Here is a 23,924-nt window from a genome sequence, read left to right as displayed (position 1 = left end):
ATTGGTTGGGGGTATGCACTTTCACACTGGTGTCTGTTACGCTGTGCTGTTACATTGCCTGTATTGTCTGTTATATTTGCAAGTACTTGTGTATTCCCCCATAGGAAATTTGGGTCAGTGTTGTGGCAGTCTGCCTATAGTTTACACAGTGCTTTGTGACTTGCCTAGCAGCTCAGTGTATTTACCTAATATGATGTTATGTCCAGATATTTGTCAGATGTACTGTTGCCTGGCCACCATATGTGTTGTGTACTTCTGAAAAAGCAGTGAGATGCTGTGAAGATGTATGTCACTAACTAGTGGGAAGTATGTGGGCTTGGTACCACTGCTCCTCCAGTTAATATGTGTCAGGACAGACAGGAGTGTGTGAATGCATCAACTGTGTGAGTTTATCTATTCCAATATTTGTGTGATATCCCCATTTTCATGGCTGTAAACATCCCCTTTGTTAGGCTTGGTCCACACGTCTTGCACTATAGAGTTCTGTGTATACCTCTGGACTGACCAGATTGTGTCAGACTGTCCATGTTTATTGGTCATATTTCTGCTGTATTCCACAGGATCATTACTGTAATTTGTGTGGTACTTCTCCAGGTGCAACTATAACTAGGTAAGACTGCAATCCAAATTGTAGCTTGCTACAGATTCCCCACCATGCCCCAAGATTCTCACTACACCTTTCTAAACATACTGGAAAATATTAAGATACAACCAAACATCCTAATACTGGGTGATTTCAACTACCCTGCCATTAACTGGGAAAACTACTGGTGTACTAACAGTTTTGCCCAATGGTTCATAGAATTCATAAATGTCAATGCCCTGGATCAACTAATCCTTAGTCCCACCAGGGGCTCCAATATCCTAGACCTGGTCATTACCAACATGGGAAATCGGGTCTATATTAGAACATCAAAGTTTCAAAACTTCAAATGTTGTAATATCGAACACTATTTAGCAAAAGCTGAAAATATCAAAGCAACAGAAAACCAAATTTTTTCCTAGGGAAAGAATTTGGTTGTCCATTTCTGTTGCTTCGGTATTTTCAGCGCTGTGGTGGAAAGTTACAGGTTGGGTTCAGGTAAGTGTGCAATTGAGTGCGGGTTAGGTTAGTTAGGGTTAGGGTGTGGGTTAGGTATGTGTGTGATTGTGTGGACATGAGGGTTAGGGCGGGTTAGGTGAGTTAGGGTTAGGACGCGGGTTAGGTATGTGTGCGATTGTGTGGACGTGAGGGTTAGGGCGAGTCAGGTGAGTTAGGGTTAGGGTGTGGGTCAGGTAAGTGTGTGATTGTGTGGACGTAAGGGCTAGGGTGGGGTAGGTGAGTTAGGGTTAGGGCGTGGGTGAGGTGAGTGTGCGATAGTGTTGCACCTTAGGGTTAGGGTTTGGGTTAAGGTAAGTGGATAGTTAGTGGTGTGTGTATAGTTTAGTGTAGGGTTAGGTGTACGATTTTAGGTGTATGTGTGTGGATTGCTGTTTGTTTGGTATGCTTGTGTTGTGTGTATGTGTTTTGGAACAGAGAATTTTTTCTCTAGGAAAAAATTCGCTGTTCTGTATGTTCGATGTTTTCAGCTTTTGCTGAATAGGGTTCGATATTAAAACATTTGAAATTTTGAAACTTCAATGTTGTAATATAGACCCAAGAAATCAATGCTCCACACCTATGGTCACCCCCTTGTTGGTCATGTCTGACCATAAGCTAATCACCCTAGACATCCACATCCCACCCCCCAGTAAGGAAACCTCCATAACAAACGTCTCCAAAGCCAACTTCATGTTACTCAAGTCAGAAGTGACAAACTTCATGACACCCATGCAGACGGGAACTGAAAGTTCGACTAATGAATCCTACACTAGGGCACTGTACGAGCCCATCCACTCGTGCATGAATCATGCCATCCCCAATAGAACCAAGACCATCTCCTCCAAAAAAGGGAAGCCAATCTGGTGGTCCCTTGCCATAAACAAACTTTACAACAAAAGGAAGAAACCGTTGCAAAAAAGAGGAAAATCCCAGGACGCAAAAAACTCCCTTACCAGCCTCAGTAAGAAGCTGAGATCCCTCATAAAATCCTCCAAAGCTAGTTACGAAAATAAAATTGCCGAAGATTCCAAAGACAACCACAATGCATTCTATAGCTGTTAAGAATCTAAATGGCAATGCTCAGACCTGCTCTGAGCTACAACAGAATGGCATTAAATATACTGATCCTAAGGATATTGCCAATATCATGGCAGATCGATTCAGTGCAAACTTCGCCCCCCTCTCACCCCCTAAAGGGCCCATCTCAATACCGAAAGATTGCCATATTCTGGTAATAACGGCCACACAGGTAAAAAAAAACACTCTCCAAAGCTAAGAATACAGCCTGCATGGAGTACGATGACATCCCAGGCTGTGTACTACATGAACTACAAAATGAACTGGCACCTCATCTAAATGTCATGTTTAATCATAGCCTCACCTTAGGCTTCTTGCCCTCTGAGTGGCACACAGCTACAGTTATGCCACTCCACAAGGATGGATCCACCTTGGATCCTGGGATCTACTGCCCCATCAGTCTGATGAGCCTGATCTGCAAGGCCATGGAACGTATTATCATGGAACTTATAAACAAAGATACTCGCAACCTTCAAACACTGGACCCCACACAATTTGGGTTTGTGAAGGGCTGATATTGTCTCCTGAACCTGATTGACTTTTTTGAATCAGTCTCCAAAGCCATGGACAAGGGTAAGGTGGTCCACACAGCCTATATGGACCTTGCCAAGGCCTTTAACACCATCCCCCTCTCTGGAATCAAAGATAAACGTACTAAGCTGGCATTAATCCCTACGTCACTCGATGGGTTGCCAACTGGCTTACTGACAGAACCCACATTGTAAAAGTAGCAGACTCCAAATCAAGCTCCAGACAAGTGGCAAGTGGAGTACCTCAGGATTCAGTCCTGGGACTGCTCTTGTTTGGCATCTACTTCTCTGAAGTACAGGCCAACACTAAGGGACTCTGGTTAACAAAGTTCGTAGATGACTGCAAACTGGGAGCCATTACAGAATCCCCAAATTATATGGATATTCTACAAAAGGGCCTTACAGAAACAGATGCTTGATGCCAGAGCCATGGGATCATGCTCAATGCCAAGAAATGTATAGTTCTCCCCTTTGGGAAAAAAACATGTACCCATGAATTACCACATAGGTGGCAGTACACTAAACACAGAAAGTGTGATATGAGACTTAGGGACACAGGTGGACAGTAGTCTCTCACCTTCAATAACCACATCACCACAACAGTCAGAAAATCCTTCTATGTGGCACACCTCATCACTAAGGACTTTTCATCCAGAAAAAGGAGGTCATTGCCCCACTGCACTCATCCCTCATTAGACCCATTATATAATACAATAATCCATTTGGTGTGTACCTCTCAAGACATCTGCAACAACTGGAAAGGCTGGAGAAATACCTCACTAAAAGAATCATAGGCCTAAAGCAGATGTCCCATGCTGACTGTCTAAGAAAACTCCACCTATACTCTGTCACATATCGTCTACTCAGAGGCGATCTCTGCTTAACATACAAGGCCATGTCAAACCCAGAGCTGTTGGACATGCTACACTTAAAGAAATCCCAACCCTCTGAGACATACGCTCCAAGGATCTAAACCTTGTCATCACAATGAACTAAACATGCTGGAAGGATAGGTTCCTGACCCAAAGACTCTCCATACTCTGGAATAGACTGCCCATACATGTCAAGCAGAGTGCCTATTTGGCCCTCATCAAAAGGAACCTTGATGATTGGATGGGAGATAGGAAATTCACCCCGGGGATCACGTCAGTCACTCTGCTCAAAATTTCCCTCTCCAGGGAAGTAAATACTATGGGAAGAAATAGCCAGGGAATTGTTATGTCTAGGCTTATATAGGCCCTAGGGTCGATAGCCTAGTACTAACCTATGAACCTACTTCACTATGATGATTTTATGATGTCTGTCAGTAACTGACGTACATGTCAGTATCAGAAGTGACTTCCTACACAACATGTCTGTTGACACAACCTCTTTTACTGCAGCAACATTCTACATTTATACTTGCAATAATTATATTTAGATATAAAAACGTGACTGATTCAACACTATTTTCACTTGCAAGTACTAAACAATTGTAGTAGTCAAAACAGTTGTTCACTATTATTCGGTATGTGTACTGAATGATATATTTGAAAAAACAACAGACATTTTCACAGCTCTGATGGCTTAGTGGTTAACTGGTGTGATTATAGTGATCAGGGTCCTGGGTTCATGACCTGCAAGGACTGTTTATTTTGTCGCTAGGCAGAACAAGGACTGTTGGATACAGAGTGGTTAAGGAAATTTTGAGCAGCTTTAAGTGGGTTTGCGTGACAGTAAGCAGTGCTAATGTACGGTTAAATGGAATTGGACCTACACTGTGTAGGCTTCACTTTCCAGTGCACATATATGCTTAGCATTTACATTTAAGCAATGCTTACACCTGCTAAGCATAGCTCATCCCCTCATCCCTGGTAACCAGTGATCATATTCCAGTCTGATAAAATAGCAGGGTAATGACAGCTTTAATACGTGTATTTAGTTCCATGTACATAACACACTTATATGTGCTGTCATTACAGTAGCAAGGGGTGTGAGTAAACTGCATGGGACACCTGAGTATACATGGCTAGTACAACAATCTTTTTCTCTTTGTATGTGTTTCATACATGGGTAGTATCCCAGGTTATATGCAGTCACACTTGCATGTATTGTATAATTATGTTACTACTTTTAACAGTGCTTTTCAAAGTAAGAGTAGATTGCAGATTGTAGTACTGGAACCATACAGCCCTGCATGCAAAGCTGGACTCTGAGTACTGACTATCATGTTCTTGGTGTATGAGCTGTATGTTATTAAGTATCTCCTATTAGACATTGATCTGATATATGGATATTAACTGTAGACTATTATGCATTTAGAACATGTCATTGAGGTCTGCTGTCATGTAGTAATGGCATACCTATCAGTGTCAGACGACTATCTGTCAAAACATTCATCCTAATGCATAACCTGTTGACTAGCTGATTTCTGTCTGTCCTCTGTACAGATGTGCAGATGTCAGGTTTCCATCCTGGCTGCTTACAGGCAATCTATGATTGACTGACACTGACATGTCTTCCCAGCTGTGTTATGAATCCCACAGCTAGGAAACCCCACCCTGTATGCACCACATCCCATGGATACCTCAACCAGACTACCACAGTCAACAGAACACGCTTGAGTACAGATGTCTAACCCAGACACTGGTCATGTTATGTAATATATTTTGCATAAATGTCAGTTGGAGCACCTCACTGGCCCTCTGCAAGAGAATACCAGATGATTGGATGTTGAATGTAATTGTCATCCTGGTGAACACTTAAGTGGCATCGGTTTACAGATGGCCTGCTAACAAAGGCCAGGTGGCATGATACCAGTGTACCCACATATCCTACTCTTCTTATCTCACCATGGACATTAGCCTGGTACACACCTAGGAAGACCTGCACCTGTGGACCCCAGTACTGACAAATGTGACAGTGTGCATTACTGAGAATAACAGTGCTGTGTGTTTGTAAACTTGTAGTTGACAATACCCTGAGGGCCTTCTCATCCACTACACTCCCCCATTGCCTTACTTAGAAATGGCTGCTGCTGTAATTGACATTAAATGTACCTTGATAAACCCTTCACCCTATGGGCTACCTGGAACTTGCATACCAGCATAACACTGTTCTACAAATGGGTAGATAGGGGTAGGTTACCCTCTGAGTCCTGGCAATACTGTCTTTACACCATGGAACCTCCAGTACATGTCCTAAGGTCCACTGTATGAGGACCGCTGTCACCATCAACCATACAGGTAACTGATTACACTATAGAGCCCAATGATGCATGTGCTGTGTGCAAAATCTCTATAACAGAATGAACTCACTGACAAGGTAGTTAGCACTGCTAAACCCAGGTCTGTCAAATGTTTCTATGATTGTATGTGTTTGTCAATGTGTATATGACAGTATGTCATACTATGTATTGTTCATTAACACCCAGTACATCCCATTACCATACTATACAAGGCCTGGTGATGTTCTTCACTTAACAGGAAACTCAGGACACATCTCACCTTAAAAGCTCTGTGGTGTGTGCAGTTAAAGCCAAACATATTAGTAGCAATAAGTACCTAGGTAGGGGTTCTACTCTCAGTGTTGCCAAGTAAGTGTGTGTGTATGGGAAGGGATCTACTTCAGTTTGCAGAAAATATATGTCCCAGAAGATCATTTGTCTGAGAACTAACTGGCTAAAGGTAACATTTCAATGCAATCATCTTGTAGAAATACATTCAAGCAAAGCTAGTTGTGGATGTGTAGATGCCCTCTTCCCTACTGTACAGCTGAACAGCGATACAGGAGTTGGTATATATACATGGGTGTGGTTGTTGTGGCCACAGCCACCCACATTGGGGTTATTGTTGTGGGTATTCCACCACTTAGTATACTGTTATACTGTACAGTTTATGTTAACAGGTTAAGTAGTTGTTAATCACACTAAATGTGGTTCTACGCCAACCCCACACCCTCCAAAGTGGGAGGCTGTGCCAACCACACCAACACACCTATGTTTACCAACTCCATGATTAAACTTCATTGGAGAACAGGACATATACCCTGCCAGTACCATCATCAATGACATTAAACTGGTGAACTGATTACTTTATGATGTGATGTTTTGGCAATTTGGTCTGGGTGGAATTTCATAGGCCAAAATGAGTTCACTGCAAAGCAAAGTACATCCATGTGAACAGTATTCTCTGTGCATTGCATCAACACCAAAGCCTGTGTGTGTGTGTGTGTGTGTGTGTGTGTGTGTGTGTGTGTGTGTGTGTGTGTGTGTGTGCGTGTGTGTGTGTTATTCATGGACATTTGGTGTATGCCACACAGTACACTTACAATTGTGAACTGTAGAAGAGCTGCTGACATCAGCCACCGTACACTCACCTGTATACACCCTTCAGACCTATCAGTCATGTGGCATATGCAGTAACTGTTATACAGACCTGTTACCTGTGTTCAGCTGTACCCAGGATATGACACAGTCAATGTGTCACCACAGTGCTACACCCCTTGTAGGACAGGACAGCAGACCAACATCCTGCTGACACATAGACACCTAGAACACAAATAGAATAAATTATGGAGACCTCAATCAGTCGGTGTTAATAACAGCTATAATGCATCATGACTGGACAGCTACACACCCTGATGTGTAAGCATTAATCATTCCAGCTGAAAACATGTTAAACAGCATTACATTGCTAAACCTTAGGACATTTACCTTGTGCATCAGAACCATATCAGCATGTCCCTGCATCAATGGTATGGATGGCAGGGATGTGGCACAGATATCATTCATATGCACAGAGTGTGTTGCAGGTTTGCCAGATGCCTAGGCTGAGCTGTTTGGTTGACATCATGTGTTTGGGTTAGGGAGTTCTTTATTAAATGTGCTGTGCAGATGTGGTGTGTATAGGTATGGAGGTGCCCTAGCTGGGTTGGTGAAGTGTGTGTGTATGTATGCACACGTCTGCCATGTGGCTGCCTTATACAGAAGTTTGTTGGACAGCTGCAGACTGTACATGGCAGGGTGTACAGTTCACTGTCTCCAGCCATGGACATGGGAATTGTGCCTACCAGGGGTTTCACGGGCCCTACCAGGCAGAAGCTCAGATATGTTACTCTTCCCTGATGATAACAATTGTCCACTGGATCCGTGTCCCTGTTGGGACCATCCAGGACCACGTGCATGTGGCTTGCTGCATTGTGGTGTGGACAGCACCCCCCTGCAGTGCTGTTGCTGGTACTGCCACTACAGGAGCAGCTGAGTTGGTGCACATCCACGTAGACCTCCACCTGTTGGTGTTGCTGAGCTATGTCCATGTGGCCACCGCCCTACTCCCACCACATGCTCTACCACAGACACCACATGGTCGATGATTCCCACCATCTCACCCAACCCTCTATCCAGAACCTCTGCAAAATAACAGTGGGTACCTGCAAGATCACGGATGTTGTCAAGTACAGCAGAATGAGTAGCCCTCTGGAACCTCAGACTCTGTCTGATGTAATGTTCCATATGTGCCTGTGCCTCCATGATGGCCCAAAACATGCGTCTGGTGACACTTGCTGTGGCACTTCTGCCAGGGGCATGATGGCCAGCAGCCTTCCTACGAGCACTCCTGTACATCTGCCTGTGTGGTACCTCACCGGTCATCTGGCTATGGCTGCTGTGTGCAGACATACTTGCCATAGTCCCCACACTGTCTTGTCCCATGCCACCACCCGCCAACTGTCCCTCATCTATGGCCACTGGTGATGGCTTATGTATGGGCATTGAGACTGTGTGTAAGGATGGGGTGGATAAAAGTTGGATTTCAACCGATGGAACAGCTTCAGCCTCTGACAGCACTGCCTCACAATGCCTATCATCATTGTCAGAGTCTGTATGGACACTAACATCCATTTGCCTGCAGGAGGGACCCTGACCTACCGCACCACCTGAGAGGGGCAAACAAAAAATGTAATTTAAGACCTTTACATTATGGTTTACTTCTACACACACTCACTCACACACACACACACACACACACATAGACACACACACACACACACTTACAGGTGAGGTGGCACAAAGATATTACACAGACCTCTCATTACCCAACAGTCAACATGCATGATATATGGCACTCAACACCATGCACTGCAGCCATAGTCAATCCTTGTTACCAGCATTATACATCTCTGTGATGCATAAGTTGTGTTAGTAGGTGATGCCCCTTCCCCTGGAATGCACTGCACCCATGTACACAGTATTGCTGTGCACCTGTACAGCACACTGGCATGTACTGTGCATCATACCTCATGAGTGTACTCACCATTGCTAAATGTGTATATGTGTGGCAGTTAGTTTGCTCTGTTGCTCACAGCCCCTATGTGTTTGTTTGACTCATACCTGGGATGATATGAGGACTGATGTCAATAGTTAATGCTTGACCTCTAATTTGCAGATCTCATTATCAGCAGTGCATGTATGAGCAATAAAATCCGATTACACTGACAACCTTTAAAGCTTAATGTGGATATGAGGAGTGTACTCACCCTTGTTGACATGCCAGCCTCTTCCATGGTATGCAATGGGGGCACAATACTGCATATGTTAACATTACACACACCTGATATGTGACATATGACCTGTGCAATCCAATGCAGTATTAAACAAATGTGTTAGTCATGCAGATGCTGAATGAGATGCATACAATATGTGGGTTGCGTAAGTGTGCACACTCTGAACACAATGGTTTGCTACAGCACCTGTTAAGTGAACTACAGCAGTCACTATTCCTAGAAGGGGTATACTAGCATGGCCCATCTTTACTTGACAAAATTTAGTCACTCCACCCTAAAAATGTCCCCCAAAACTGTCGGACTGGAAGGTCAGCTCATGTGCGCAGCCTTGGAGATCACACAGTGGCTTCACTATTGCTGTGGAGTTAGGGTTATGTCTGACACAATTCATGACCTTTACTGTATTCAGATATAGTCATTTTTAGTGAGCTTTGGATGTATGCTTCAGTTCACTGTTGTGTTTCAGGATGAAACACCCTCCCCATCCTCAGCCTTATTGCAGATGCTTGACAACTATGGGCCACATGAATGTTATTTTGCAGTGTTCCAAATTCCGAACGCAGTGTCTACTGGCCTAGTTCCTGCTAATGAACAGCAAACCTAAAGGTGTACACTAGCACCAGCAAGGTAAACATGGGGATGGTGGCCCTGAGGTGGAGTGAGGTGTTGCTTGTGCACCACATGTATCTTTATGAATACTGTCTGTAGGTTTCAGCCTTGGTCTCATGACACCATTACACATTGCAACACATGCCTTTGGTAACTTGATGTTATGCATATGCTGTCTGTAGAGAGCCCTGGATGATGTTGCCTGTGGAACAACTCTTCCGTCTGATTACCCTAACCCATAGGCCACACGTATGAGGATTCCAGGCAATTGTCGACACAGGTACTGCACAGGCAGTACTTGCCAGACATTCTTGCAAGTCCCTCAGTGTTGCTGCATATTTCTGGGCAGCCTTCATGACCAGTTTGAGACGTGTTGTCATCTGTTTTGGATGGGGATCTGTTTATTTTCTACATTAATATTGTCCCATACTTCTTACTCACATACACGACTGTCTGCACTGTTTGCCATGGTATATGCAATGGGAAGTAAGGCTACTTTTCCCACTCCTGAATGCTACTGTTGTAGGTGAGTGGGCAAATGTCATGGACATACTTCTTGGACAGCAGACCATTACTTGGTGTGACACTGAGGCCCTGTACTTGATGGAAGGTGTGTAGTCAAGAAGAGTGAATGCTGTCAGTACCTCACAAGCTGCTTCCACAACATGTTATTTGGAGTGTGTGCACACATATGGTTCCTGTGTATGTTAAGGTATGTATTCCCCATATTTGTGGTCCTAACATAGGATTCCATATTATACATGCATTGCTCATGTTAGGATCACATTACAGGTTGTAAAATGTGTGGAATGTGGTATTGTGATTTGCCATTGTTTAGATCACAAACAGTTGCCATTGTAATAGTGGTCTATACATTGTTGCAGCCACTGTATAAGGGTAATGTTACAGACATGTCCCTACTGTAGGCCATTTGTCCCACCATTATGTTCATCTCAGTCCACACATCTTGCACTGACAGGTTGTTAGGTATACTGCAGAACTCTTACATATCCTTCAGATATGCTACCATGGTGACCACTGTGATGTAGTGCAGTTAACAGCAACAATATGTGAACATGTGCAGCATGCATTATGGGTAGGTGTGTTACAGGTGTGCATGGCAAATAGCATGGCCATAACATGGCTGGTGTATTGGCAAACCTGAACAAAACAACTCCATACTCACCAGCTACAGGCTGCTGCCCCAGTTGTATACCAGAGGGACCTAAATAGTTGTGTGAGAGATGTAATGTCAGTAGCCACACTTGTAGCATTGGCACAGAGTGGGAGCAGCATTTCAGCACATCAACAGTACAAATCCACAATACTAGAGCTCATGCACATCTGTTCATTATTACACTGCAGCAACAGACTATCCTATCTGACATATGCATGTTGATACTTTACAGATGAAAATGGATAAGCAACAGTGGTCTGCTAATGTGCCCTGGGGCCTTACCTGCATGCTCCTCATCCACCCACCTCCACCATGTTGTCTTCAGCTTGCTGGCTTGGCAGGCGGGTGGGTACCCCAAGGCTCTTGAGGCTCTCATCAGCATGTGTCAGTGGGGGCTGGATGGCATGACCCCCACCCTGTGGCTAGCTGGCCCTCCTAACTGCAGTGGCATGCTGATGGGTGTGGTGGATCAGATCCATGCAGTGATGCTGCACCTGCTCATAATTGTGGTTGTGCAGGCCAATATCGTTTACACAGTGGATGAGCTCATTCCACAGGATGGTCCTCTCCTGCAGATCCTGGGCCCCGCACCCGAAAAGGATGCCATGATGGACTATGAGGAACTGGATTATAGCATCATTTTCCAGGGGATGTGTATGCGGGCAGGCATTCCCGGGACATTTTACCTGGAGGACATAAACAGGAAAAAAGGTCAAAGGACCTCATACAGTTGTCCATGTGCACATCAACAGTGGGTATTACTTGCATATAATCCAGACTATACCATAACACTGTAAGCTATCATGGCTTGTACATCTTGCATTACACTCCTAGCCCTGACCTGTCCAGTTCTCCTAATGTTGGACACTTAATGGCATAAACTTTCTGTGTGGAGAGATGACAGTAGCCATCTTCCATGTGGATGGTGTATGGATGATGACATGAGTGTGCTTGACTGTAGTGTGTGATGGGACTGTAAGCACATGCCTGTGTTAATGTAGGAGGCAAAATGTGATGTTCTCATGCCCCATGGAGACTTGCTGTTGTTGCCATCAGTCGGCATTATGTCCATGCTTACCACTGATGTGGGCAGGAGTGTATGTGATGTGCATATCCCCCTGTACTACTGTTGTGGATGGGGTGCCAGTGTTCCCAGCTATCCTGTCTGATGCAGGTTGCCTGTATCCATGGCATTTGTGTATGAGGTGTGTTTTACCCCCAGTACAGGTTCACTTCTGTTACTGGCTCTGAGACTGTATACATATGTGTAGACATGGTTGCAAATGGCCTTGGTGGTTTGCATATGTCTGATATCTAGTCATAGTCAGCCTTACAGAAGGTCATCTGTGAACCTACATGCTTGCTCAGATAGAGGTGCACTTGCTTCCAAGTTGTGGTCTGCACCTATGTGTCTTTGTACAGCCACTATAGCAACTTATTATGTGCTTTGTGTCTTGGTGGTGTCCACTAAGGGGGATTACTCTAACATTGGTGGATGATGGTTGTACAGGTGAAGTACTGCTGATTCCATATAGCTACAGTGGATATGAAGTGTACTCACCCCTGTTACAATGCATGGTACTTGTGGAATTGGAACATAACCCCACGAAAGCACATGTCAACACAATCCCCACCTGTGATGTATCCTATAGCCTGCTCAGTTCAAAAGGGAACATAACCTGTCCTGTGAAAATATATAGGTTCATAGGTTTATAGGTGTATACTAGGATAATGGCCCTGGAGCCTTTACAAGCTTAGCCCATGGGATTACCCTGGCATTGTGCCACCCAACCTTAGTTCCCAGGGCCTCTGTCAAGTAAAGCCACTGGAGTGATCCCTGTGGTGAATTTTCTATTTCTCATCCACTCATCAAGATTTCTCTTGAAGAGGGCCAGTGAGATGCTCTGCTTGACATGTATGGGAAGTCTATTCCATAGCACGGGCAGTCTATGGGTTATGCACCTGTCCCTCCAGCATATGGGAAGTAATACTTAGTACAGTAAGCCAGCTGTATGTATGTGCACACCCTTACACTGGTATATTGTGTTAACACATGCTGAGATGATTACAGCATCCAGTTGTCTTGGTTTGTACTCTAACATCATATCACATCTTCACTTGGCAATGGTTGCTCACCTTCCATGAAACAACTTTGATTCTTTTTAAATAGAATTTTACAGGTTATGGATCAGATTTGAGGTGAGTAATGTTTTGACATGACTTCCCGTGGTCTCATTGGCATACAGCACACAGACCTGGCATTCCAACAGGGGTGTGTACACTTTGATATCCAGTGCATATGGGTGTTGATATAGCTGTTAGTGGTAGACATGGACAGTGGTTCATAACACAGTTGTACACCTCTGATTACTATGTGGTAAGCATGCCTACTGTAGTACCCATATCAGTGTCATGCCAATGCAACAATCAGTAGCAGTACACATTTTATTTTGTTGTATGCAGTGACAATCAGGGTGTTGTCCCTTTTTCTTTCCTGTATGGAAGACATCTTTCCTGTGTGTGGACAGTGGGGATACAGACAGCAGGTAGCTACACCTCTTACAACAGGACTTGTGCACACAGGCCAACTACATGTTTGTATAGGGTTCCAGACCTAGGGATAGTGCATGAGTATTGCTGTTATATGCATTGAATACTGCTAGTTTTACAGGGTTTGTGTGTACATGCTAGTTTTGCATGGAATTCAGTCTGTCTGCATAGCTCTCAACTGTGGGCCTATCCATATGATGGCCAGAGGATTGGCTGTTATGCTTTGTCTGTTCCCTCACAGGTCTTGTCCCTGACATATTAGTGGCATTCTCTTGTTGATTGCTATCAGTACATGGCAACATCCATTTATGTTTTTGACTTCATATTCCTGAGTAAGGGTATGTTGCAACCAATCCTGTAACACCAGCAACTTTCACAGTGTATAACAGCAATATTTCAAATATGGCCCTGTGTTTCAGCCTCTGTCCTCCACCTATATACCAGGCTTTGTCCAGCTGTCATGCAGTAGAAGGTTGATAGTTAATCATAACTATAATTAATAATTATAATTATTTAGTGCTGACATTCCTGCTATCATTCCAGTGATGTTATGGGGTAGGGTCCATATATATATATATATATATATATATATATATATATATATATATATATATATAAGGGCTACAGCTGGATAAAACATGTGTGACCCTGTACAGTCTGGAGTTCAGTGTATGAACACTGTTATATGCCCTTGTAAGACATTTTATGGGGGAGGGGTATTAAATGTTCGTCATCTAGGCTGTTGCAACACATGAGAGATGTCAGTAATAAGAAACATTAAGGTATATGGCTATACATTTTCATATGTTTCACCATGGGAACAGTGGTGGGCTAGAGCTTACTGTCTTGCACACAGTTCTGGCAGTGTGATAGTGATGTTTTAAGTTAAGCATTGTTATGTAACAGATACATTTACATTGTGACAACTGATACTTTTCCCCTTAGGGGGTTAAGTACAGAGTGTAACTGGAGACTGTTGAACTACATCTGTAATTAAGTGTTGATTGATTCTCTTCTTCAAGGCAAGTGTGTTTTTCACTGTTGTACTACTTGAAGGCTTTAGCCTAGACAGCAAAGTATGTTATGTTTTGCAGATTACTGTATCATGTTTTCTTTGAGAGTTGCATTAATCAGTTATTATGAATTTCAAACACCTTAATGCTATAAGAAATGACATAAACAACTAAAATAGTACACAAATAAATATTTATATGTATGCAAACTGAGTGTGGTGTCATGTCCTTTGCATTGTGTGTGGGTATATGTGTCATGCAATAATTCTCATTTATAGGAAAGAATCAGACACTGGAAATTTGAAAAGTTGGCAGCTGTATGAATAACTGCTGTCTGATATGCTGTGCACCCTCTATATATATTCTCTTTATATAGTGTGTGTGTGTATCATTAGAATGTTTAGTGCTTCCACATTTTACATTCCCTATGGTAGACTGACTGTTCTGCATGATATGTTAGAGAAATCATCCCATCGTCTTACGGCTGAGATGGTATACTGGTAACTTGGTTTGTCTATGTTATGCAGGTTCCTGGGTTCAAGACTTGCAAGTGCTGGCTACCTTATTGCAAGGCAATCAGTTAAGCTGTGGCAGAGGGGATAATGGCAATAATTACAAGAGATCCCTAGTTTTGGGGCCCTTTACCCCCATTTACAGTGCCTTTGGTCAGATGATTTGCAGTGAAAGGTTCAAAGTGTGGATACGATGTCCAAATGCAATACATATATAAATATATCTATATATGTATAGACACATATATATATATATATATATATATATATATATATATATATATATATATATATATATATCAATTTCATCGAATTTCAAATCATCGAGACCAAATCATCGAAAAGTCATTTAGTCGAAAACTCATACCATCGAATCTCAAATCATTGAAAGCTATAAAGCAACTAGAAATAACATCCCAGACACTGTTTACTATGTTTATGCAGAGGGGCAAGCCCCCTGCACCCCCCCATGTGGTGGGCTCTGCCCCCACAGCCCCGTAATTAAATATACCAACTCCAAGGCTGCACTACAGTGGGGGTTAGGAAATTACCTTTTTCCCCCACTGTAGTGCGACCTTGAAGTTGGTATATTTAATCACGGGGGTGTGGGGGCGGAGCCCCCCACATGGGGGGTGCAGGGGGCTTGCCCCCCTGAATAAACATAGTAAAAACTTTGTGGAATGTTATTTCTAGTTGCTTTATAGTTTTCAATGATTTGCGATTCGATGATATGAGTTTTCGACAAAATGAGTTTTCGACAATTTGGTCTTGAAGATTTGAATTTCAATGAAATGAAATTTCGATGATATGAAGTGGAACCATATATATATATATATATATATATATATATATATATATATATATATATATATATATATATATATATATATATATATATATATAGACATGTATGTCTACATATATACATACATATGTACATACATATACATATATAAATATGTTTTCCCTACTGTTGAATGACTGTGCTGCATGATATGTTTGAGAAAACATCACACATATCTACAGCTCAAATGGCTTACTGATAACTTGCTGTGACTATGGTGTGCAGGGTTCTGGGTTCAAGACTTGTAAGGGCTGATTATTTTGCTGGAGGGCAGAACAAAGGCTGTTGGATACAGACTGATTAAGGCACTTTTAAGCAGTTGTAAGTGGGTTTGCGCAAATTTTCACGGCTGTAAGCAATGATAACTTCCAGTTAAATATGCTTACAGACAGCCTGAAAAGTGCATAATCTGTGCAGGCATTGCTTAGTGCCATGCAAACAGGCTTAACCCTGCTTACTACTGCTTAAAAGTGCTTACTCTCATTTAGCCCCATGCTAATTTCTTTAAAAGAAAAGAAAACAGGGGTGATAGGAAAGTGGTTAAAAAAGTGGGCACAAAGAGGGAAAGACAACAGGAAAAGTAGCGAGGGATGTGCAGCATGGGTGTAGGGAAGGTCCATAGCTGTCCATTTCTTTTACAGCAACAGCTTTGCATATATACTAAATTTGGAGGTATATTTGGACACTTAAGCCTCTGAGAGAGGGATGAGGACAACAATAATGTGTTGTGAAGCCAATTAGACCAGATTACGTGTCCAGTGGACATGTGTGTGAAATGGACAGCTATGTATGGGGTGACATTTTGGGGGGGAACAGATTGCCTTTTTTTAAGGTGAGAGTGGAATGTTGGAGAAGGGTAGTAGGTATATTTGGGGAGATAGGTTGGGTAGGAAGATAGACAAGACAGACAAGACAGCATACAGGGGTGGTATATGACACATGTGGGGGGTAAACACCTTGGATGGCTAGGGGTGTTTAGAATTTAGAAGCCCATGAGCCCCCAGTTGGAAACAGTGGGACTGAGGTCCCTACCCTTGGGCAGTCACCACAGCACCTTCAAAGGTGGCTGTGCTGGGGGGAAGAGCAGGAGGGGCAGGCTGCCCTTCTAAATGCACAACTCAGCCCTCAAGCTTGGGTAGCAGATCTCCAAACCCCCTTCGGAACTCGCTAAGCACCAATCGCTGGACCTGACTTCGGGTGACAGGATCCTGTCTGCACCCACTCCCAGTGGAGGATGAGCCCCATACCCTAAGGCAGTTCCACCTGAAGGTGGTGCAGGATCAACAGATGAGGAAGTCCCAGGGTGGGGCCCAGACATGCCACGGCCAGATGAGGTGGGAGAGATGGGTCCATTGAGACCGGCCTTCCGAAACGTGCTATGGTGTTGCAGTTTTAGAACATATGTGGGTTAGTAATAGTCAATCCAGTCCATGATTAGTTATAACAACATGCATAGATATTTCCATTAACTCAAAACACCAGATTTGGAACAGTTGCATAGCAAACAGAACATATGGAACCACAGTGGCCATTACAACAGCACGCAGGTTACATTGATAGCAACAGGCCACCAATGATAGTATTTCAACATGAAACATTAATAGAAACACATTTCAATATTTGTTGAACAACAGGATATATGTCCCAACAGTAGGTTTGGTGTAAACATACCCATTGATTTGTGTGTTTAGATTATTGTTGCAAATATGGTGGGGGGATGTCAATTAACAACTTATATATCTTTGCAGTACTCATAGCTTTAATGATCATTGCTCTGATAATTACTCTGCAGGTATTATTACAATACCTATGGCCTTGGTTTGGGCAGTGGTATGTTTGTAGACAGTGTATACTTTAACTGTCATATACTAAATTCTACTTCTTTTACCTGGTAGACCTGTGGACAGAATGTTTGCTAACACTACCTGACTGTTTCTATACATATTGCCAGATTCCTAGTTATAATTATACACATACCTATCAATCTCTTAATGCACATCTGGACAAAGCTTGACAACATGGGGGTACAAATAGGCACATATTTTGAATATTGCTCTTATAAACTTTTAGACAGTTGCTAGAGTAACATGATTTGTTTTAATATACATTTTTTGAAGGATTTGAGGTCTGAAAATCAAATGTATGTCATTATTTAGTGACTACACTTATGAGATCATTCCAGTGATTTGCCAGGGAGACAGGGGAACACGCCAAAAATATGAGCCAATTATCTGGACATTCTGTGAAAATCTGTACATTTGAGAGGTATGATTATGCATACAGCTTACTACCTCTCCCAGGATTCGAACCATGGCTGTGTGTGCTAAAAACACAACAATTAGAGTTTCATCAGAGTGAGCTATTTAAAAACTACTGTCCATTTTTTCAGTGTTTTCTGTCTAAGCCACTCTTGGTTGTACAAGCTGACCTTGTAATTGCAACAGTCTTATAGAGACATTCCTAGACATATTTGTATGTAACACAGTATGAGAAATGGTGGTTGACACAATAGCACTATTCTGATATCAGATGTTGGTGAATATTACATGTCAGGCCATACAATACCAGAGTACACACTACCAGTCAAGGATTTAAATCTTTATTGCCAGGCAGTTGCAGTTTTCTTATCTGACAGACCTGTGGAGTGAATGTTTGTTAATACTACCTGACTGTTTCTATACATATTCCCAGATTCCTAGTTAATATTATGCACATACCTTTCAATCTCTTAATGCACACACTCTGGACAAAGCTTGACAGCATGGGGGTACAAATAGGGACATATTTAGAATATTGCTCTGATAAACTTGGAGAGTTGGTAGAGTAACAGTATTTGTTTTAATATACATTTTCTGAAGGATATTAGGTCTGAAAATCAAATGTATATCATTATTTAGTGACTACAATTCTGAGATCATCCCAGTGACTTGCCAGGGAGACCAAGGAACAGGCCAAAAATATGAGCCAATTATCTGGACATTCTGCAAAAATCTGTACAATTGAGAGATACAATTATGCATACAGCTTACTACCACTCCCAGGATTCAAACCATGGCTGTGTGTGCTAAACATACAACCATTAGAACTTCATCAGAGTGAGCTATTTAGAAACTGCTGTCTATTCTTTCAATGTTTTCTGTCTAAGTCTCTCTTGGTTGTACAATAAGATCTTGTACTTATAACAGTCTTATACAGACATTCCTAGTATGTACATATTTTTTATGTAGCACAGTGTGGGTAACAGTGGTTAACACAACATTACTAATTCAGAGACTGCAACACTAAATGCCATACAATACCAGAGTAAACACAACCAGTCCAGGATTTAGAACTTTATTGCCAGGCAATTACATTTTTATTGAAATATTACCTATATGGGACTATTACTGTCATAATGTCTGGTTTATTCAGTACAACCACACACAGTTTTTATACTGCCAGGTGACTTTCTACTACTTTATATTTATTTGGTATGACTGCTACAAGCAGGATTGTTACTCACCAGCCTCACAGTGCAGCCTTTGCAGACTACTGGCATGGGCTTCCTGATTCACAGCCTGCTCAGCTGCAGTTGTAAAGGGAATAGAGAAATATTTAGCCATACCTATCCATCACATACACAGGCTGGACTTTGGTGAACAGTTATTGATATGAATGCTTACACACTGATGGGACATCACCCCTCTGCCTTTCTTCTTGGACCCATTCATCCAAGAGCTCCCTCTTTCTCCTCTTCAAGTCAGCATAGTTGTGCCAGACCTGCTCACCAGTCCGAGGGATTCCAGTGGCACTGGTGAGATCACGGGCGAGATGGTCCCAGGTTTCTGCTTTATATTAGGAGCCCTGGTACTGGCCCTGCAGCAGTCTCTTGTCATGGTTATTTACCAGGAGTCCTGCCATGACCTTAGACTCCTGTATGCCCCAGCGCTGGGCCCAGAAGAGCATGTCCTCACCAACACTTGCCATACTGCCTACAGTTGGAAGCTGCAACCAGTTATGAGCTGTATTCCCACCTGTGGGGTTTAAATATGGCCAATTTCCCACCCTTTGCCTTGATTGCACGGTTTTAAATATGCTGAGCTAAGCTAAGCTACAGGCAAACCTGCTTAGCTAAGGTTGGCAGTGCTTAAAGGGCAGGTTCAGCACTGCTTACCAATAGGCAATTTCACTTAGCTGGGTTACTCATTGCTTAGCAGTCATATTTACACAATGCTAGCATTGCTTATTTTTTATTTTATAGACTATCTGCTGTATTGGATTGATTCATCATTCATTACATATTATACATTTGTTTACTGTCCCTGACATCACCCAATGTGCTTTCATTACATTTATTCATGTGTGACTATACTGTATGGGGCAGTTGTGTTTATATGGGGGTTACACAACTTTATTAAACTGACACCTCATATCTGGACGTACTATAGTACTCTGGTTAACAAATATATGTTATCTAGTAGCTAATTATTAAAAAAAAATGTTTATGTACTGCTTTCACATGTAAAATGCAAATTAGTAACAGTGGGCATCAAAGCGGGAACTATTGCAGTATTGCTTAAGTTGGATGTCTCTTGCTATTTTACTTCTTGTGCTGTTTAATCTGGACTAAGCATAGCTAAGCAACAGGCACACCCATGCAGCTACACTTAATCTTTATTGCATTTATAAAAAAAAAAATTACTTGTGTTTTTTATTTGTACCCTTCAGAATATCCCTGCTAATGCTGAGCCTGTTATTCTATCAATTTTCTGCTTTGTGGGATGATTGTCCCTTTTGGCTTTGTCCACATTCCTTACTCTGACGGGTTGGGAGATGTGCGCTATATGCTTGTGCTAAGTGTGTTATTCTATCAACTTTTGCCTTGGTAGGGACAATTGTCCCTCATGGCTTTGACCAGATTTCTTATCCTGATGGCTTGGGGGTGTTACGAGCATTCTCGCTCATTTTAAATTGCTGAAAGACAATTCTGGAGTGCAGGGGGCATGTATATTGTGAGAGCTCTACTCTCAGACACACCCCCTGCACTCATATATTGAACCATGTTCATTTTAGAGCACGACAGCGCACCTTCATACATATGCATGGTGCACTGCCATGCTAAACAGGAACAGTTCCTGCTGCTGTACAGGAATAACTTATTCCCACATGGCTGCTTGCTGAATCCAGGGGCTTGAGTGTTAAATATTTAATAACTAATGTATCTCTGGATACTAAATATCATGATTGTGTTCAATACTGCAAAACATCTGATGAACTAAAGGAAATCAGATATTAAGCAAAGAGTATGTTAGAAGACTTTTAGAATATAGTATTGATTTAATGACATATTAAAATTCAAAAGTATTAAAGTCTGATTCCCTTAACAATCTGATTATGCTCAAAAATACTAGATAAATACAAAGAGGTTTAAAAAGTTGTATTGTTTATAAATGTATTAATAAACTGTTTTTGTATAATTGTCTTCACAAGTATCTTACAGATGAAGAGAATATGAAATAGTATTGAGAAGTGCTGTTTTTAGAATTGATATGTTAGGTTTTCTCTACATTGCTGTTATTATTGACTGTAAGGGGAATCATACGGAAATTACAATGGATAAAGAATACTCCCTTACACATTTTTATTTATTTTATTTTATTTTACATTTGTTAACCGGGCTAGTCTGGCTGGATACATGTCCATTTTCAGCAGAGGCCCGAGGAGAAAAGCTCCACTATCAGACTAAGACACTACAGATTAGGAAGTAAGTAAATAAAAACAAACAAACAAATAACATAATGTACTCAGGTGAAAAACAATTACATCTATGGTTTTCATGGACTAGTCTAAATAAAAGACAAACAAAGTTCAGACAAGGGGATGAGGAGAATAAGCTCAAGTCTTAGATACTACAAATAAAGTTAAAAAAATATCAGTAGTAACTGGTCGTGACAACAAAAACGGGTATTGCTAAACTTAAATATTATACAATGTTAAGTGTGCAGGTTGCTAGAGAAACAAGTATTTTACAGTGTTAAGTATGCAGGTTGCTAGAGAAACAGGGTAGTAAATGTAGTTATTGTTAAGGAAAAGGGAGAAAATAAGGTAAACTGAAAGAGGAAAAAGTACAGTAATTATTAGGTACAAGTATTACGGACTAAGTAGGTCAAGGGAATAGCCAGTTGTAGAAGGAGAGGAGGAGGTAAAGATATTGATGAAATGTAAATGTAGCAGTATAATAGGAGCTCAGCTAAAATGAGCAAGAGACAGGAAAAAAAAAGAAACAGAAAGTCAGAGGGGTATGCAAACAGAAATTTGAAAAAGAGTGATGGTACGGAGAAGGGGGCTGTGGAAGTCAGTGAAGGTTAGTACAGAGGAGCAAAAGTACTCAGGAGCAGAGTAGAGTAAGTAATAAGGTACTTGAGTTCAGTCGGGATTGGAGCACGGACATAGCCAATGAATTAATAGGTGGGTTTTCATTTGTTTTTTGAAAAGGTGACATGAGGCTAGGGAGGTCAGCTCTGCTGGGAGTTTATTCCAGTAGGAACCAATAGTGTTTGCAAATAGGGAATCCCCAGATTTATTATGAGATTTTATTGTGGTAACTAGGAGCTTGTTGGCTGATCTGAGTGTAGTGAGATTTTTATAAGGAGTGATGATTTTGTTTAGTATGGGTGTGTTGGAGGGGTAATGTAGAATTTTAAAAGTGATGATCAGTTGTTGTAGGAGTATTAGGTTTGGGAGTTCAAGCCAGTTAAGTTTCTTTAAGTTATGACAGTGATGAGTTTGGAATGGAGAGCCAGTGGCAAATCTGGCTATACTGTGGTAGGCATTATTTAGTTTTTTCAGATTAGCTTTAGATATGTTGATAAAGGAAGGAGAGGCATACAGTAATGTAGAAATAAGGTGAGTTTGGGCTAGAGCCACTCGGGAAGTAGCTGTAAGAAAGGGCTTAAGCCTGTACAAGGCACCAATTTTTTTATTGACTGTCTTGATAGTTAAATCAATGTGATGGTCAAAATTTAGCTGATTATCTATGGTGACACCCAGCAGTTTGGTGCAATAGTCAGGTTTGATGATAGTGCCATTACAGGATGCAATGGAAAAAGTAATTGGGGTGGATTTAAAGGTTGGGGTGAAGAGTAGTAGTTTTTTTTTTTGGGATTTAGGAGGAGACAGATGTGTTGAAACCATTTTTCTGCTGCAGTGAAGACCAATTGGGTAGCAGAGTGGAGTTCTGCTGGGGAAGAGGCAGAGCAGATGAGAGTGGAATCATCTGCATACTGTATACAAGTGGATGTAGGGAGGGAAGTGGGCAGGTTATTTATGAAAATTGAGAAAAGTAGGGGACCTTGGATGGATCCTTGTGGAACGCCAATAGTAACTGGGAGTTGAGAGGATAGATGGCTGTCCCAAAGGACAGCTTGTTTTCTATTAGTCAAGTATGAGTCGAACCATTGTAAAGCTTGTGAATCCAGTGAGAGGGATTTTAAGGTATCAAGGAGAAGTTGATGGTTGACCATATCAAATGCTTTGAGAGGTCCAAGAATAGTGCAGAGGAGAACAGGTTGTTATTGCGGTTTTTATTGATAGTGTCAGTGAAGGAGAGAAGGGCGGTAGATGTACTATGGTGTGGTCTAAAACCATGTTGAGAGTCCACAAGCAAGTTGTTATTCAAGAGATAATGTAGAAGTTGATGGTGAATGCAGCGTTCCATTATTTTGGATAGAGGAGATAGAAGGGCAATAGGTCGAAAATTGGAGAGTTCATTGGAGTTTCCTCCTTTATGGAGGGAATAATATGGGAGATTTTCCAGCAGGATGGGATTTTGGATTCAGTTATAGTTCTGTTTATTAAGATGGAGACTGGGTAGGCTATTTCAGTTGCAGCTAGTTGTAGATATTCTGCTGGTAGTTTGTCAGCAGAGGGGGTGCAAGGTTTGAGTTTCGATAGTAGTTTACGTATGTAGGTTATTGATACGGTATTAAACTTTAGCGTGTGGGTACTGTTTT

Source organism: Protopterus annectens, chromosome 7.part0, assembly GCF_019279795.1.
Source record: "Protopterus annectens isolate FY-2018-M chromosome 7.part0, PAN1.0, whole genome shotgun sequence".
NCBI lineage: Eukaryota > Metazoa > Chordata > Ceratodontiformes > Protopteridae > Protopterus > Protopterus annectens.
The sequence above is the reverse complement of the archived record's forward strand: the minus strand, read 5'-3'. Positions refer to the sequence as shown.